The sequence below is a fragment of the Lissotriton helveticus genome, chromosome 12, assembly GCF_964261635.1.
Source record: "Lissotriton helveticus chromosome 12, aLisHel1.1, whole genome shotgun sequence".
Taxonomy (NCBI): Eukaryota; Metazoa; Chordata; class Amphibia; order Caudata; family Salamandridae; genus Lissotriton; species Lissotriton helveticus.
The window spans coordinates 130,528,068-130,543,922 of NC_136073.1; the positions used below are offsets into that span (position 1 = coordinate 130,528,068).

The window sequence follows — 15,855 nt, forward strand, 5'->3', positions numbered from 1 at the left end:
CGGTGCGGGTCGCCGGGGCTGTGTCCGACACGTTCCATATCGGCCGCGGGACCAGACAGGGTTGCCCTCTTTCCCCCTACCTGTTCGCACTGGCCATGGAGCCCCTAGCTGCCAGAGTGCGCCAGGATGCACTGATACGGGGCTTTCAATGGACTGCCAACCTGTCTGACAAAATAGCCCTGTATGCGGATGACGTCCTCTTTTTTCTTACAGACCTGCAGCGCTCGGGCCCGCGTGTCCTGGAGGTGATGCAACGATTTGGGGTGGCCTCGGGCCTCTATCTGAACCTTCATAAATCCACGTTGTGGGTGCTGGGAGGGGGCGCCTTGGCGGACCCCTGGGCCTCAGGGCTGCGGGTGGCTACGACCGGGCTGAAATATCTCGGCGTGTTTCTGTCGGCCTCGGCAGCCACTGCCTGGGATCGTAATCTCATACCAGTCTGGGAGAAAGTACAGTCGGACGTTAAGACTTGGTCTCGGATGCCCCTGTCTATCTTTGGCCGCTCTGCCATTTTTAAGATGGTGGCGCTACCACGCCTCTTGTATCAGCTGCAGAACCACCCATATCCCGTCCCACCTCAGTGGTTTAGACAAGTCAACTCCCTGTTGGGCCGCTTCCTATGGGCCGGCGGGGCCGCCAGGGTAGCGTTACGTACGTGCTTTTTGTCCACCTACGATGGGGGCTTGGCCACGTCAGATCTGCAGTCCTACTATCAGGCCGCGCACCTACTCATCCTGAACGACTGGTGGTATAGCACTGGCGACGACCCAGCCTACGCCCTGGAACGTGCCTTGATGGGCGACAACTCGCTCCACACCATCCTCTATTCACCCCGGTTGCGTCGTTCTCTACCGAGGGTTACACAACTTGTCTTTACGGTGTGGCGGCAGGCCCTGCGACGCATGGGCTGGTGGGGCAGACTGACCGCGGAGACGCCCTTGTGGCGTAACGGCTTGTTACCGGAACTGTCTAAGCTATCGGGTTTTGATGGCTGGGACGCAATTGGTATTTCACTATTAGGTCACGTGATGTCTGGCACAGCCCTCAAATCCTTTCAGGCCCTTAGTGCCGAGTTTGACATGCCCCAATCTCAATTCTTTCGATATTTGCAATTCCGGCATGCGCTGCTGCCCAGTCTCGCCGGCGTTGACTCCCTTCCTGACTTCAGCCCGATTGAAGCTAAGGTATTCATGGGCGATCTGGGTGACAAAAAAGTTTCACGCATTTACCAGACTATGGTCATCCATTGCTCCTCCACTCTCCTTCCACTGAAGGCAGCCTGGGAGGTCGATGTGGGTCAGCTGGATGAGGATGATTGGCGCGAGGCCTTGGAATCCCCGAGGGGAGCGGCCATTGCCGTCCGATTCCGTTTAATCCAATTCAAAGTCCTACACAGAGCCTACTATACCCGCGAGCGTTTGTGGAGGGCGGGACTGATAGAGTCCCCGGACTGTCTGAGATGTGGGCTGGAAAGGGGTACGTTGATCCACACGTTGTGGTCGTGTCCTAGATTGGTTGGCTTCTGGAGAGGTGTATGGGATTGCTTGTCGGAGGTATTAGGATGGACCCTCCCTCGCACCCACCGTCTGGGGCTGCTACATATTCTAGAGGGGATTGGTGGCAATGTGTACAAGAGACACCTGCTCCTCCTGGGGCTGGTGGTGGCCAAGAGAGATCTAGCCCGGGTTTGGAAGGATGTGAGACCCCCCCCCCTGTGTGCGTGGAAGGCTGGCATGGACTTCTGCATGGGTCTGGAACGACCGATCTTTGAGGCCCGAGGGTGCCCCCGTAAGCACTTTAAGATATGGAAGAGATGGGCAGACTACAGGGACCTATTGCTAGACCCCCCAGTGGAACCAGAAGAAGATCTTTAACTTCATGTGGCCGGGCGGCCCCGTTTCCCCACCCCCACACACACGCACTTACCACTTTGCGAATTTTCGTCGACACCGTTCGTACACACATGCATAGGGTTAGGGTGGGATCCAGGGGAGGGATCCGGGAGTTAGGGATGAGTGGATAATTTAGTGTTAAAGACAGAGATGATCGTTTCTTATAACCTTGTGTTGCAATGATTATTGACTGCCTATCCAATTCTACTTTCTGGATTGTATCGGAATGTCTGATGGCGCCTTCCCGATTGTGGGGGTCCATCTTATTACATGTGCTCATCTTTGTCAATAAACTTGTTGTGAAAAAAAAAAAAAGTTTCTCGTTGTTGGCAGGATTCAAACCTGCGCGGGGAGACCACAATGGATTTCTAGTCCATCACCTTAACCACTCGGCCACAACAACTGACTGTAAGTTTTGTGCAAATAATCTGTATGAAAGTTTTCAAGGTGTCCCACAGCAAATTCCTGGTATTCTGCTATGCACTTTTTTAAAATAATGTATTTTTCAGCAGGCACATTCTCTCCTAAAAACAAAAATTGCATGAGTATATCTCTAGTTTGGAAAAGGATAGGCTTTCATGCATACTCTCATGTGGCACTCAAGTTTTTGGGACCCTATTGCACTCTGTTTTCGTGCTGCTTTTAGTCTATGGCCCATATTACAGAAGTCTACCATCTTTGAGTATTTGAGGCTCCTTTGTAAGTGCTTTATCTTTTTTACTTGAAGAGCTATATAATAAAGGGGTCAGGGAAAGATTGCATTTATGGAACATAAAAGAAGGCACACTTGTCTCACCAAATGCCGTAGAGAAACCTGATGTTTTACTCATGTTATCCTTAGTTTGTTTTTGTTAGACCTTGCATTCTTAAGTTGGCCTCAACCCTACCTTATTGCTTTTCACCTACGCATTTTGCTGTATCTTTTTGTTGGCCTTAGGACTCTGATCACTTTATTGCTACTAATCAGTGCTGAAGTGAACGTGTTTCTTCCCTAATCATGTGTGTAATTGGAGCATACCTGACTGACAGATTTCATTGACTTGAAAGCCCCTTGTAAAGTGGTATACCATATACCCAGGAACTGATTGTGCCGCCCAAAAAAGTATAATTTCAAACCTGTCTCAAGCCTGCTACTGCAGTGCCTGTGCTGCAGTGTACTGCCACTTCGACTTGCCATTTAAAACTACTTGCCAAGCCTTAAACTCCAATTTTATTATATATAATTAACCAAAAGGTAGGCCCTAGGTAGTCCTAGGGGCATCATGCTATGTAAGTAAAAGGTAAGACATGTACTGTGGTAGTTTGCATGTCCTGGTAGTACAAAACAGTCTATTACATTTTTCACTACTGTGAGGTCTGCCCCTCTCGTAGGTTAGCATTGGGTATTCCCTTATACTTTTTGGGGGGTAATTCCATATCAGAGAGGAGAAGCTTTATTTATTTATTGATAAATCCTATTTACTGGTGAGGTTGGATTTAACTTTACTACTTTATAAATGCCATTTTTAGAGAGTGAGCATTTCTCTGCACTTACTGCTCTATTTGCCTGAAAACCTGTCTCCAATTGACGTCTGGATTGGGCTGCGAGACAGCTACATTTGTGCATTCCCTCTAGACAGCCACAATACAGGTCACTCAACTGCAACTGCATTCATCTGCATTCTGATTGGCATGGGGGAGAGCTCCATTCCCCCACCGCAAATAGGTTCAAGAACGATAATTTATGTCAGTAGGTACAATATAGCTACATCTTATAATCATGTGTGTTAAAATAATTTGTCGTTAGATCGTTTAAATATTTTAAAGGATCTGTTTTTAATAGACATTTTACAAAAACAACTGGTACATTTTGTAATTCTGTAAAAGAAAAACCCAACTGGCGTGACATTGCCAACCACAATGCCGTGACTCGGATTCGAACCGAGGTTGCTGCGGCCACAACGCAGAGTACTAACCACTATACGATCACGGCGAGCTACTTGGGCTCAATAACATACAGTGACATGGAGAATTTATAATTCGGTACACTCAGGGAACTCCTGTGATAGGCTGAATGTGTTAATTGCTTCCTCATTCCTTATACAAAGGCTTTGTCTCCTCAGTGGTTGATAGGCTGAAACAGTTTCCTGGCCGCCTGCTTGTGAACTGCCAGGAGTCAAAGATCACACATACACTTGTGGGCCTGTGATGGGATACCAATGCAGAGAAACACACCTGGCGCAGATCTTCTATACTGTCTAGTAGACCTGCATCTCCCCTGTACCTCCTCAAGCCATCTGTATGTGAAGCAAGAAAGAGTTAAGGAGCGGTCCATCTACACTTTTATAGGGAGGATGCTGCCATGAGCTCCTCCCAGCTAATCACACAAACAGCAGTAAAGCAAGATAACTACACAGTTAGGGGGGACTGCATGGTTAGGTTTTTGAGGAATTATTGAAACTGACCTCAGTGACCCATGATCAGAGCTGTGGCTAAAGACTGCATGCCTAATTATGATGAAGCAAGCACCATGGCTCGTAGGGGCCCCACAACACGCTTTTCTTAGCTCAATTAAAGTATAAACCTCTGCCCTATATGAGTGGTAAAGGCTTGTTAATTTGGTTGCTTTTCCAATTCACGTCTGACAACAAGATGAAGGAACATTGGGGCATCAGAAGCTTTGGAAAGTAGCCACCAACCTCAGAGAAAGAGAGAAAGAGGGAAAAGGCAGTATGAGGTGTGGAGAAAACAGCAGCAGGTACAAGGAGCTCAAATGAGATTAATGGCGCCTAAATAGAGCACGTAAAGGAACAGTTACAAATCTATGAAAAAGGAAAGAAAGACTAGGAAAAAAACACGGAAAGAGCCTGTAGATAAAATTCTCTTCCTGGGACAGCAGGCTAAGAGAAATTACACAGGGAGCAGTTAAGCTTGTAACACGGGGAGAATAGAAAAGAAAATGCAGTTTTATGAAGTGTGTTGCCTAATCCAGCAAGCACTTTTGTTTTATTTTTCTATTTGCTTCTTTTATTGGTGAAGTAAGTTTCAAGTGCATGAATGGTATGACTGAGAGAGCCAGGGTATAATAATTTGAAGTGTTTGCACCAGCGCTAATGTAGGACGAGAGTTATAGCAAAGATATGAAAGGGGTAGCGATAATAAATATGTGAAAGGGCAATAGTGACACCAAAATAAGCCACCTATTTATAAAACTGACATGGAAGAAATTCTAAAGGTTAGCTTCTGAAATTGTAGCCGATGTTAAAAAGTTTCTCGTTGTTGGCAGGATTCAAACCTGCGCGGGGAGACCCCAATGGATTTCTAGTCCATCGCCTTAACCACTCGGCCACAACAACTGACTGTAAGTTTTGTGCAAATAATCTGCATGAAAGTTTTCAAGGTGTGCCACAGCAAATTCCTGATATCCTGCAATGCACTTTTTAAAAATAATGTTTTTTTCAGCAGGCACATTCTCTCCTAAAAACAAAAATAAGGCTACATCTTATAATCATGTGTGTTTAAATAATTTGTCGTTAGATCGTTTAAATATTTTAAAGGATCTGTTTTTAATAGACATTTTACAAAAACAACTGGTACATTTGGTAATTCTGTAAAAGAAAAACCCAACTGCCGTGACATTGCCAACCACAATGCCGTGACTCGGATTCGAACCGAGGTTGCTGCAGCCACAACGCAGAGTACTAACCACTATACAATCACGGCAAGCTACTTGGGCTCAATAACATACAGTGACATGGAGAATTTATAATTCGGAACACTCAGGGAACTCCTGTGATAGGCTGAATGTGTTCATTGCTTCCTCATTGCTTATACAAAGGCTTTGTCTCCTCAGTGGTTGATAGGCTGAAACCATTTCCTGGCCGCCTGCTTGTGAACTGCCAGAAGTCAAAGATCACACATACACTTGTGGGCCTGTGATGGGACACCAATGCAGAGAAACACACCTGGCGCAGATCTTCTATTCTGTCTATTAGACCTGCATCTCCCCTGTACCTCCTCAAGCCATCTGTAAGTGAAGCAAGAAAAAGTTAAGGAGCGGTCCATCTACACTTTTATAGGGAGGATGCTGCCGTGAGCTCCTCCCAGCTAATCACACAAACAGCAGTAAAGCAAGATAACTACACAGTTAGGGGGGACTGCATGGATAGGTTTTTGAGGAATTATTGAAACTGACCTCAGTGACCCATGATCAGAGCTGTGGCTAATGACTGCGTGCCCAATTATGATGAAGCAAGCACCATGGCTCGTAGGGGCCCCACAACACGCTTTTCTTAGCTCATTGAATTAAAGTATAAACCTCTGCCATGTATGAGTGGTAAAGGCATGTTAATTTGGTTGCTTTTCCAATTCACGTCTGACAACAAGATGAAGGAACATTGGGGCATCAGAAGCTTTGGAAAGTAGCCACCAACCTCAGAGAAAGAGAGAAAGAGGGAAAAGGCAGTATGAGGTGTGGAGAAAACAGCAGCAGGTACAAGGAGCTCAAATGAGATTAATGGTGCCTAAATAGAGCACGTAAAGGAACAGTTACAAATCTAAGAAAAGGGAAAGAAAGACTAGGAAAAAAACACGGAAAGAGCCTGTAGATAAAATTCTCTTCCTGGGACAGCAGGCTAAGACAAATTACACAGGGAGCAGTTAAGCTTGTAACACGGGGAGAATAGAAAAGAAAATGCAGTTTTATGAAGTGTGTTTGCCTAATCCAGCAAGCACTTTTGTTTTATTTTTCTATTTACTTCTTTTATTGGTAAAGTAAGTTTCAAGTGCATGAATGGTATGACTGAGAGAGCCAGGGTATAATAATTTGAAGTGTTTGCACCAGCGCTAATGTAGGACGAGAGTTATAGCAAAGATATGAAAGGGGTAGCGATAATAAATATGTGAAAGGGCAATAGTGACACCAAAATAAGCCACCTATTTATAAAACTGACATGGAAGAAATTCTAAAGGTTAACTTCTGAAATTGTAGCCGATGTTAAAAAGTTTCTCGTTGTTGGCAGGATTCGAACCTGCGCGGGGAGACCCCAATGGATTTCTAGTCCATCGCCTTAACCACTCGGCCACAACAACTGACTGTAAGTTTTGTGCAAATAATCTGCATGAAAGTTTTCAAGGTGTGCCACAGCAAATTCCTGATATCCTGCAATGCACCTTTTAAAAATAATGTTTTTTTCAGCAGGCACATTCTCTCCTAAAAACAAAAATAAGGCTACATCTTATAATCATGTGTGTTTAAATAATTTGTCGTTAAATCGTTTAAATATTTTAAAGGATCTGTTTTTAATAGACATTTTACAAAAACAACTGGTACATTTGGTAATTCTGTAAAAGAAAAACCCAACTGCCGTGACATTGCCAACCACAATGCCGTGACTCAGATACGAACCGAGGTTGCTGCAGCCACAACGCAGAGTACTAACCACTATACGATCACAGCGAGCTACTTGGGCTCAATAACATACAGTGACATGGAGAATTTATAATTCGAAACACTCAGGGAACTCCAGTGATAGGCTGAATGTGGTCATTGCTTCCTCATTCCTTATACAAAGGCTTTGTCTCCTCAGTGGTTGATAGGCTGAAACCGTTTCCTGGTTGCCTGCTTGTGAACTGCCAGAAGTCAAAGATCACACATACACTTGTTGGCCTGTGATGGGACACCAATGCAGAGAAACACACCTGGCGCAGATCTTCTATTCTGTCTATTAGACCTGCATCTCCCCTGTACCTCCTCAAGCCATCTGTATGTGAAGCAAGAAAAAGTTAAGGAGCGGTCCATCTATACTTTTATAGGGAGGATGCTGCCGTGAGCTCCTCCCAGCTAATCACACAAACAGCAGTAAAGCAAGATAACTATACAGTTAGGGGGGACTGCACGGTTAGGTTTTTGAGGAATTATTGAAACTGACCTCAGTGACCCATGATCAGAGCTGTGGCTAATGACTGCGTGCCTAATTATGATGAAGCAAGCACCATGGCTCGTAGGGGCCCCACAACACGCTTTTCTTAGCTCATTGAATTAAAGTATAAACCTCTGCCATGTATGAGTGGTAAAGGCTTGTTAATTTGGTTGCTTTTCCAATTCACGTCTGACAACAAGATGAAGGAACATTGGGGCATCAGAAGCTTTGGAAAGTAGCCACCAACCTCAGAGAAAGAGAGAAAGAGGGAAAAGGCAGTATGAGGTGTGGAGAAAACAGCAGCAGGTACAAGGAGCTCAAAGGAGATTAATGGCGCCTAAATAGAGCACATAAAGGAACAGTTACAAATCTAAGAAAAGGGAAAGAAAGACGAGGAAAAAAACACGGAAAGAGCCTGTAGATAAAATTCTCTTCCTGGGACAGCAGGCTAAGAGAAATTACACAGGGAGCAGTTAAGCTTGTAACACGGGGAGAATAGAAAAGAAAATGCAGTTTTATGAAGTGTGTTTGCCTAATCCAGCAAGCACTTTTATTTTATTTTTCTATTTGCTTCTTTTATTGGTAAAGTAAGTTTCAAGTGCATGAATGGTATGACTGAGAGAGCCAGGGTATAATAATTTGAAGTGTTTGCACCAGCGCTAATGTAGGACGAGAGTTATAGCAAAGATATGAAAGGGGTAGCGATAATAAATATGTGAAAGGGCAATAGTGACACCAAAATAAGCCACCTATTTATAAAACTGACATGGAAGAAATTCTAAAGGTTAACTTCTGAAATTGTAGCCGATGTTAAAAAGTTTCTCGTTGTTGGCAGGATTCGAACCTGCGCGGGGAGACCCCAATGGATTTCTAGTCCATCGCCTTAACCACTCGGCCACAACAACTGACTGTAAGTTTTGTGCAAATAATCTGTATCGAAGTTTTCAAGGTGTCCCACAGCAAATTCCTGGCATTCTGCAATGCACTTTTTTAAAATAATGTATTTTTCAGCGGGCACATTCTCTCCTAAAAACAAAAATTGCATGAGTATATCTCTAGTTTGGAAAAGGATAGGCTTTCATGCATACTCTCATGTGGCACTCAAGTTTTTGGGACCCTATTGCACTCTGTTTTCGTGCTGCTTTTAGTCTATGGCCCATATTACAGAAGTCTACCATCTTTGAGTATTTGAGGCTCCTTTGTAAGTGCTTTATCTTTTTTACTTGAAGAGCTATATAATAAAGGGGTCAGGGAAAGATTGCATTTATGGAAGATAAAAGAAGGCACACTTGTCTCACCAAATGCCGTAGAGAAACCTGATGTTTTAACTCATGTTATCCTTAGTTTGTTTTTGTTAGACCTTGCATTCTTAAGGTGGCCTCAACCCTACCTTATTGCTTTTCACCTACGCATTTTGCTGTATCTTTTTGTTGGCCTTAGGACTCTGATCACTTTATTGCTACTAATCAGTGCTGAAGTGAACGTGCTTCTTCCCTAATCATGTGTGTAATTGGAGTATACCTGACTGACAGATTTCATTGACTTGAAAGCCCCTTGTAAAGTGGTATACCATATACCCAGGAACTGATTGTGCCGCCCAAAAAAGTATCATTTCAAACCTGTCTCAAGCCTGCTACTGCAGTGCCTGTGCTGCAGTGTACTGCCACTTCGACTTGCCATTTAAAACTACTTGCCAAGCCTTAAACTCCAATTTTATTACATATAATTAACCAAAAGGTAGGCCCTAGGTAGTCCTAGGGGCATCATGCTATGTAAGTAAAAGGTAAGACATGTACTGTGGTAGTTTGCATGTCCTGGTAGTACAAAACAGTCTATTACATTTTTCACTACTGTGAGGTCTGCCCCTCTCGTAGGTTAGCATTGGGTATTCCCTTATACTTTTTGGGGGGTAATTCCATATCAGAGAGGAGAAGCTTTATTTATTTATTGATAAATCCTATTTACTGGTGAGGTTGGATTTAACTTTACTACTTTATAAATGCCATTTTTAGAGAGTGAGCATTTCTCTGTACTTACTGCTCTATTTGCCTGAAAACCTGTCTCCAATTGACGTCTGGATTGGGCTGCGAGACAGCTACATTTGTGCATTCCCTCTAGACAGCCACAATACAGGTCACTCAACTGCAACTGCATTCATCTGCATTCTGATTGGCATGGGGGAGAGCTCCATTCCCCCACCGCAAATAGGTTCAAGAACGATAATTTATGTCAGTAGGTACAATATAGCTACATCTTATAATCATGTGTGTTAAAATAATTTGTCGTTAGATCGTTTAAATATTTTAAAGGATCTGTTTTTAATAGACATTTTACAAAAACAACTGGTACATTTGGTAATTCTGTAAAAGAAAAACCCAACTGCCGTGACATTGCCAACCACAATGCCGTGACTCGGATTCGAACCGAGGTTGCTGCGGCCACAACGCAGAGTACTAACCACTATACGATCACGGCAAGCTACTTGGGCTCAATAACATCCAGTGACATGGAGAATTTATAATTCGGAACACTCAGGGAACTCCTGTGATAGGCTGAATGTGTTCATTGCTTCCTCATTGCTTATACAAAGGCTTTGTCTCCTCAGTGGTTGATAGGCTGAAACCATTTCCTGGCCGCCTGCTTGTGAACTGCCAGAAGTCAAAGATCACACATACACTTGTGGGCCTGTGATGGGACACCAATGCAGAGAAACACACCTGGCGCAGATCTTCTATTCTGTCTATTAGACGTGCATCTCCCCTGTACCTCCTCAAGCCATCTGTATGTGAAGCAAGAAAAAATTAAGGAGCGGTCCATCTATACTTTTATAGGGAGGATGCTGCCGTGAGCTCCTCCCAGCTAATCACACAAACAGCAGTAAAGCAAGATAACTATACAGTTAGGGGGGACTGCATGGTTAGGTTTTTGAGGAATTATTGAAACTGACCTCAGTGACCCATGATCAGAGCTGTGGCTAATGACTGCGCGCCCAATTATGATGAAGCAAGCACCATGGCTCATAGGGGCCCCACAACACGCTTTTCTTAGCTCATTGAATTAAAGTATAAACCTCTGCCATCTATGAGTGGTAAAGGCTTGTTAATTTGGTTGCTTTTCCAATTCACGTCTGACAACAAGATGAAGGAACATTGGGGCATCAGAAGCTTTGGAAAGTAGCCACCAACCTCAGAGAAAGAGAGAAAGAGGGAAAAGGCAGTATGAGGTGTGGAGAAAACAGCAGCAGGTACAAGGAGCTCAAATGAGATTAATGGCGCCTAAATAGAGCACATAAAGGAACAGTTACAAATCTAAGAAAAGGGAAAGAAAGACTAGGAAAAAAACACGGAAAGAGCCTGTAGATAAAATTCTCTTCCTGGGACAGCAGGCTAAGAGAAATTACACAGGGAGCAGTTAAGCTTGTAACACGGGGAGAATAGAAAAGAAAATGCAGTTTTATGAAGTGTGTTTGCCTAATCCAGCAAGCACTTTTATTTTATTTTTCTATTTGCTTCTTTTATTGGTAAAGTAAGTTTCAAGTGCATGAATGGTATGACTGAGAGAGCCAGGGTATAATAATTTGAAGTGTTTGCACCAGCGCTAATGTAGGACGAGAGTTATAGCAAAGATATGAAAGGGGTAGCGATAATAAATATGTGAAAGGGCAATAGTGACACCAAAATAAGCCACCTATTTATAAAACTGACATGGAAGAAATTCTAAAGGTTAACTTCTGAAATTGTAGCCGAGGTTAAAAAGTTTCTCGTTGTTGGCAGGATTCAAACCTGCGCGGGGAGACCACAATGGATTTCTAGTCCATCACCTTAACCACTCGGCCACAACAACTGACTGTAAGTTTTGTGCAAATAATCTGTATGAAAGTTTTCAAGGTGTCCCACAGCAAATTCCTGGTATTCTGCTATGCACTTTTTTAAAATAATGTATTTTTCAGCAGGCACATTCTCTCCTAAAAACAAAAATTGCATGAGTATATCTCTAGTTTGGAAAAGGATAGGCTTTCATGCATACTCTCATGTGGCACTCAAGTTTTTGGGACCCTATTGCACTCTGTTTTCGTGCTGCTTTTAGTCTATGGCCCATATTACAGAAGTCTACCATCTTTGAGTATTTGAGGCTCCTTTGTAAGTGCTTTATCTTTTTTACTTGAAGAGCTATATAATAAAGGGGTCAGGGAAAGATTGCATTTATGGAAGATAAAAGAAGGCACACTTGTCTCACCAAATGCCGTAGAGAAACCTGATGTTTTAACTCATGTTATCCTTAGTTTGTTTTTGTTAGACCTTGCATTCTTAAGGTGGCCTCAACCCTACCTTATTGCTTTTCACCTACGCATTTTGCTGTATCTTTTTGTTGGCCTTAGGACTCTGATCACTTTATTGCTACTAATCAGTGCTGAAGTGAACGTGCTTCTTCCCTAATCATGTGTGTAATTGGAGTATACCTGACTGACAGATTTCATTGACTTGAAAGCCCCTTGTAAAGTGGTATACCATATACCCAGGAACTGATTGTGCCGCCCAAAAAAGTATCATTTCAAACCTGTCTCAAGCCTGCTACTGCAGTGCCTGTGCTGCAGTGTACTGCCACTTCGACTTGCCATTTAAAACTACTTGCCAAGCCTTAAACTCCAATTTTATTACATATAATTAACCAAAAGGTAGGCCCTAGGTAGTCCTAGGGGCATCATGCTATGTAAGTAAAAGGTAAGACATGTACTGTGGTAGTTTGCATGTCCTGGTAGTACAAAACAGTCTATTACATTTTTCACTACTGTGAGGTCTGCCCCTCTCGTAGGTTAGCATTGGGTATTCCCTTATACTTTTTGGTGGGTAATTCCATATCAGAGAGGAGAAGCTTTATTTATTTATTGATAAATCCTATTTACTGGTGAGGTTGGATTTAACTTTACTACTTTATAAATGCCATTTTTAGAGAGTGAGCATTTCTCTGCACTTACTGCTCTATTTGCCTGAAAACCTGTCTCCAATTGACGTCTGGATTGGGCTGCGAGACAGCTACATTTGTGCATTCCCTCTAGACAGCCACAATACAGGTCACTCAACTGCAACTGCATTCATCTGCATTCTGATTGGCATGGGGGAGAGCTCCATTCCCCCACCGCAAATAGGTTCAAGAACGATAATTTATGTCAGTAGGTACAATATAGCTACATCTTATAATCATGTGTGTTAAAATAATTTGTCGTTAGATCGTTTAAATATTTTAAAGGATCTGTTTTTAATAGACATTTTACAAAAACAACTGGTACATTTGGTAATTCTGTAAAAGAAAAACCCAACTGCCGTGACATTGCCAACCACAATGCCGTGACTCGGATTCGAACCGAGGTTGCTGCGGCCACAACGCAGAGTACTAACCACTATACGATCACGGCAAGCTACTTGGGCTCAATAACATACAGTGACATGGAGAATTTATAATTCGGAACACTCAGGGAACTCCTGTGATAGGCTGAATGTGTTCATTGCTTCCTCATTGCTTATACAAAGGCTTTGTCTCCTCAGTGGTTGATAGGCTGAAACCATTTCCTGGCCGCCTGCTTGTGAACTGCCAGAAGTCAAAGATCACACATACACTTGTGGGCCTGTGATGGGACACCAATGCAGAGAAACACACCTGGCGCAGATCTTCTATTCTGTCTATTAGACCTGCATCTCCCCTGTACCTCCTCAAGCCATCTGTATGTGAAGCAAGAAAAAATTAAGGAGCGGTCCATCTATACTTTTATAGGTAGGATGCTGCCGTGAGCTCCTCCCAGCTAATCACACAAACAGCAGTAAAGCAAGATAACTATACAGTTAGGGGGGACTGCATGGTTAGGTTTTTGAGGAATTATTGAAACTGACCTCAGTGACCCATGATCAGAGCTGTGGCTAATGACTGCGCGCCCAATTATGATGAAGCAAGCACCATGGCTCATAGGGGCCCCACAACACGCTTTTCTTAGCTCATTGAATTAAAGTATAAACCTCTGCCATCTATGAGTGGTAAAGGCTTGTTAATTTGGTTGCTTTTCCAATTCACGTCTGACAACAAGATGAAGGAACATTGGGGCATCAGAAGCTTTGGAAAGTAGCCACCAACCTCAGAGAAAGAGAGAAAGAGGGAAAAGGCAGTATGAGGTGTGGAGAAAACAGCAGCAGGTACAAGGAGCTCAAATGAGATTAATGGCGCCTAAATAGAGCACATAAAGGAACAGTTACAAATCTAAGAAAAGGGAAAGAAAGACTAGGAAAAAAACACGGAAAGAGCCTGTAGATAAAATTCTCTTCCTGGGACAGCAGGCTAAGAGAAATTACACAGGGAGCAGTTAAGCTTGTAACACGGGGAGAATAGAAAAGAAAATGCAGTTTTATGAAGTGTGTTTGCCTAATCCAGCAAGCACTTTTATTTTATTTTTCTATTTGCTTCTTTTATTGGTAAAGTAAGTTTCAAATGCATGAATGGTATGACTGAGAGAGCCAGGGTATAATAATTTGAAGTGTTTGCACCAGCGCTAATGTAGGACGAGAGTTATAGCAAAGATATGAAAGGGGTAGCGATAATAAATATGTGAAAGGGCAATAGTGACACCAAAATAAGCCACCTATTTATAAAACTGACATGGAAGAAATTCTAAAGGTTAACTTCTGAAATTGTAGCCGAGGTTAAAAAGTTTCTCGTTGTTGGCAGGATTCAAACCTGCGCGGGGAGACCACAATGGATTTCTAGTCCATCACCTTAACCACTCGGCCACAACAACTGACTGTAAGTTTTGTGCAAATAATCTGTATGAAAGTTTTCAAGGTGTCCCACAGCAAATTCCTGGTATTCTGCTATGCACTTTTTTAAAATAATGTATTTTTCAGCAGGCACATTCTCTCCTAAAAACAGAAATTGCATGAGTATATCTCTAGTTTGGAAAAGGATAGGCTTTCATGCATACTCTCATGTGGCACTCAAGTTTTTGGGACCCTATTGCACTCTGTTTTCGTGCTGCTTTTAGTCTATGGCCCATATTACAGAAGTCTACCATCTTTGAGTATTTGAGGCTCCTTTGTAAGTGCTTTATCTTTTTTACTTGAAGAGCTATATAATAAAGGGGTCAGGGAAAGATTGCATTTATGGAACATAAAAGAAGGCACACTTGTCTCACCAAATGCCGTAGAGAAACCTGATGTTTTACTCATGTTATCCTTAGTTTGTTTTTGTTAGACCTTGCATTCTTAAGTTGGCCTCAACCCTACCTTATTGCTTTTCACCTACGCATTTTGCTGTATCTTTTTGTTGGCCTTAGGACTCTGATCACTTTATTGCTACTAATCAGTGCTGAAGTGAACGTGCTTCTTCCCAAATCATGTGTGTAATTGGAGTATACCTGACTGACAGATTTCATTGACTTGAAAGCCCCTTGTAAAGTGGTATACCATATACCCAGGAACTGATTGTGCCGCCCAAAAAAGTATCATTTCAAACCTGTCTCAAGCCTGCCACTGCAGTGCCTGTGCTGCAGTGTACTGCCACTTCGACTTGCCATTTAAAACTACTTGCCAAGCCTTAAACTCCAATTTTATTACATATAATTAACCAAAAGGTAGGCCCTAGGTAGTCCTAGGGGCATCATGCTATGTAAGTAAAAGGTAAGACATGTACTGTGGTAGTTTGCATGTCCTGGTAGTACAAAACAGTCTATTACATTTTTCACTACTGTGAGGTCTGCCCCTCTCGTAGGTTAGCATTGGGTATTCCCTTATACTTTTTGGGGGGTAATTCCATATCAGAGAGGAGAAGCTTTATTTATTTATTGATAAATCCTATTTACTGGTGAGGTTGGATTTAACTTTACTACTTTATAAATGCCATTTTTAGAGAGTGAGCATTTCTCTGCACTTACTGCTCTATTTGCCTGAAAACCTGTCTCCAATTGATGTCTGGATTGGGCTGCGAGACAGCTACATTTGTGCATTCCCTCTAGACAGCCACAATACAGGTCACTCAACTGCAACTGCATTCATCTGCATTCTGATTGGCATGGGGGAGAGCTC

The 15,855-nt window shown here is 42.9% G+C and overlaps 9 non-coding genes across 9 annotated transcripts; all 9 read right to left on the reverse strand.

Moving 5' to 3' along the window:
* Window positions 1–2,213: 2,213 nt before the first annotated feature.
* On the reverse strand, window positions 2,214–2,295 carry TRNAS-AGA (transfer RNA serine (anticodon AGA)). The gene has a single exon. It is a non-coding gene; the product is annotated as a tRNA-Ser (tRNA).
* Window positions 2,296–3,792: 1,497 nt separating this feature from the next.
* On the reverse strand, window positions 3,793–3,864 carry TRNAH-GUG (transfer RNA histidin (anticodon GUG)). Its single transcript has one exon. It is a non-coding gene; the product is annotated as a tRNA-His (tRNA).
* Window positions 3,865–5,145: 1,281 nt separating this feature from the next.
* On the reverse strand, window positions 5,146–5,227 carry TRNAS-AGA (transfer RNA serine (anticodon AGA)). The gene has a single exon. It is a non-coding gene; the product is annotated as a tRNA-Ser (tRNA).
* A 1,653-nt stretch (window positions 5,228–6,880) lies between these two features.
* On the reverse strand, window positions 6,881–6,962 carry TRNAS-AGA (transfer RNA serine (anticodon AGA)). The gene has a single exon. It is a non-coding gene; the product is annotated as a tRNA-Ser (tRNA).
* A 1,653-nt stretch (window positions 6,963–8,615) lies between these two features.
* Window positions 8,616–8,697, reverse strand: TRNAS-AGA (transfer RNA serine (anticodon AGA)). The gene has a single exon. It is a non-coding gene; the product is annotated as a tRNA-Ser (tRNA).
* Window positions 8,698–10,195: 1,498 nt separating this feature from the next.
* TRNAH-GUG (transfer RNA histidin (anticodon GUG)) lies at window positions 10,196–10,267 on the reverse strand. Its single transcript has one exon. It is a non-coding gene; the product is annotated as a tRNA-His (tRNA).
* A 1,286-nt stretch (window positions 10,268–11,553) lies between these two features.
* TRNAS-AGA (transfer RNA serine (anticodon AGA)) lies at window positions 11,554–11,635 on the reverse strand. Its single transcript has one exon. It is a non-coding gene; the product is annotated as a tRNA-Ser (tRNA).
* Window positions 11,636–13,133: 1,498 nt separating this feature from the next.
* On the reverse strand, window positions 13,134–13,205 carry TRNAH-GUG (transfer RNA histidin (anticodon GUG)). The gene has a single exon. It is a non-coding gene; the product is annotated as a tRNA-His (tRNA).
* A 1,286-nt stretch (window positions 13,206–14,491) lies between these two features.
* On the reverse strand, window positions 14,492–14,573 carry TRNAS-AGA (transfer RNA serine (anticodon AGA)). The gene has a single exon. It is a non-coding gene; the product is annotated as a tRNA-Ser (tRNA).
* Between the last annotated feature and the right edge of the window lie 1,282 nt (window positions 14,574–15,855).